The 2,037-nt window shown below is 50.6% G+C and overlaps 1 long non-coding RNA gene across 1 annotated transcript; it reads left to right on the top strand.

Moving 5' to 3' along the window:
• The first annotated feature begins 207 nt into the window (after positions 1-207).
• LOC103639385 (uncharacterized) lies at positions 208-435 on the top strand. Its single transcript, XR_559401.2, has 2 exons — positions 208-242; positions 328-435. It is a non-coding gene; the product is annotated as an uncharacterized lncRNA (long non-coding RNA).
• Positions 436-2,037: the final 1,602 nt, after the last annotated feature.

Raw genomic sequence — 2,037 nt, forward strand, 5'->3', positions numbered from 1 at the left:
ACAAGTATAATATCATAAACACTTGTAGAACAAGCCTTAAGAGCAAAAAATGATGAATAAAAAAAAGAAGTCAATTGTCTGTGTGGTTTTCAGGGCCGATGTCCCCCTTTGTTCTCACATTGGGGAAGATATTGTCTGGAAATGAAGCTGGGAGGATATCAAGAGAAGTGTTTAAGGTGGAAAAATGAAGAACTATGAAGAGCACACTTTGCAATGAGAGAAGTTCACAGAGCCATTGCATGGTTTGTTGCATTCAACCAACCATCACTTTGAACGTTCATTTTTTTTAAAACCAAGATTTTTACAAGGTATACTTTGCATCTATAGATTATCCTGGATGTCCCATCTGTGGGAGGAAGATTAATGCTTGTGGACATGGCTGGATCTGAAAACATAGAAGCTGCAGGACAAACAGGATTTGAAGCCAAAATGCAGGTGTGTTATGCAACCGATTCCTGTATGTTTGTAGCATCTATGTTTTCCAAACTTCCAATTGCACTCTGAACAATACTTTTAAGAAGTTGCTCTGTGTGTTTAATAGACAGTCAGTTTGACACTGATCTTGCCCAATGAATTCGTACCACTGTCAAAAGCCACACGTGTGATCAATAGTGTTGCTACTTTTTTCACAGACAGAAAAAATCAATCAAGGGAACACTGCTTTGAAGCGAGTGGTTGAGTCTATTGCTAATGGTGATTCCCATGTTCCATTCAGGGACATCAAACTCACAATGCTACTACAGGTACACTACTACAAAAAAGTACATTTATTGATACAACCTCTCCTCCCTAATGATGATCTAAATATTTCCTTCATTGCATTTCAGGATTCATTCGAGGACGACAAATCAAAAATCCTGATGATTCTGTGTGCTAGTCCTGACCCAAAGGAACTGCACAAGACAATTTCTACTTTGGAATATGGTGCTAAGGCAAAGTGTATTGTCCGTGCTGCTCATGCCGCAACACCTAGGGACAAAATGAGCTCCGAGGAGTCATTTGTAGAGGAGAACTGGCTGAAAGTAACATCTTAAGCGATTGTTGGAACTACTAAAGCGATTGTTGGAACTCCTTGGAGTAGCGTTCTAACAAGCGAGCCGGAGCAGACCGCCCGCACACACCGTCACATGGCGCGTTTCGAGCGTTCAGGCAGACAAGGAAGGTTAATGCGAGAGCTAATCAACCTATTCGTCTTGTGGTCGTGGTCTGTGGGAGAGCGAGACGCGGCACTGCGCCACCGGATAAGCCACGGGGCGATGCGTCAGTGTCCCACACGAGGCACAACGTCGTCAACTTGGGGACAGGCCCGCCGCGCGCAGCAGTAGCGCACATCGCCTTCGGGTTTCTTCTGTCGGTGGTCTGCTCGGCTCCCAAGTCCCACACAGTCGAGGTCGCTCTCTGTGGGGTCGAATCTGGCAAACCCATCGCCCATTCGCCCCGGGCCCCTGCTCAGCAGAATTCCACCGATGTGGTGTCTGGAGAGAGATAGGAGAATGAGTAGAGGAGCGGTTACCGTGGAACACCAGTGCTGCGCACGGATGCGGAGTGGCGGCACGCGAGATCTGACGTCCGGATCGGGAGGAGCCTCAGCGGCAGTGTATGCAGGATGGGCCGGGCCGGCGGGCACGACTCCAGAATCCAGATCGGAAGGGGCCTCAGCGGGGAGAGGGAGGGGGCCTGACTGGAGTTGTGGGCGGAAGACGAAGGCAGTGACTCGCCGGAGACACCGTGCACCATGTTGTGGGACCGGAGTAGTGGGCGAAACCCGCGACTGCTTGATTATAAGGGCGCATCAACTATCCACTGCTCCTGTGAGACATCCCGGCTTGAGTCAGACACGCCGCGGGAGGATTGTGTGGCGCAGCGGTGGTTGAGGAGACGACGAGTAGTAGTGGAGAAGTAGTGGCCGGCTACACTGGCAGGAAGAAGCCGGGGTGGGGGTAGCGGTCGTGGATCCCGGTCATCGCAGATGCGGACACGGCGCGGGGCGAGCAAGACGACTGTTGCGAGTGGGGGGGATGGGGCGGACGCGGATGG

The sequence above is a fragment of the Zea mays genome, chromosome 9 (genome assembly GCF_902167145.1).
Source record: "Zea mays cultivar B73 chromosome 9, Zm-B73-REFERENCE-NAM-5.0, whole genome shotgun sequence".
NCBI classification, from domain to species: domain Eukaryota; kingdom Viridiplantae; phylum Streptophyta; class Magnoliopsida; order Poales; family Poaceae; genus Zea; species Zea mays.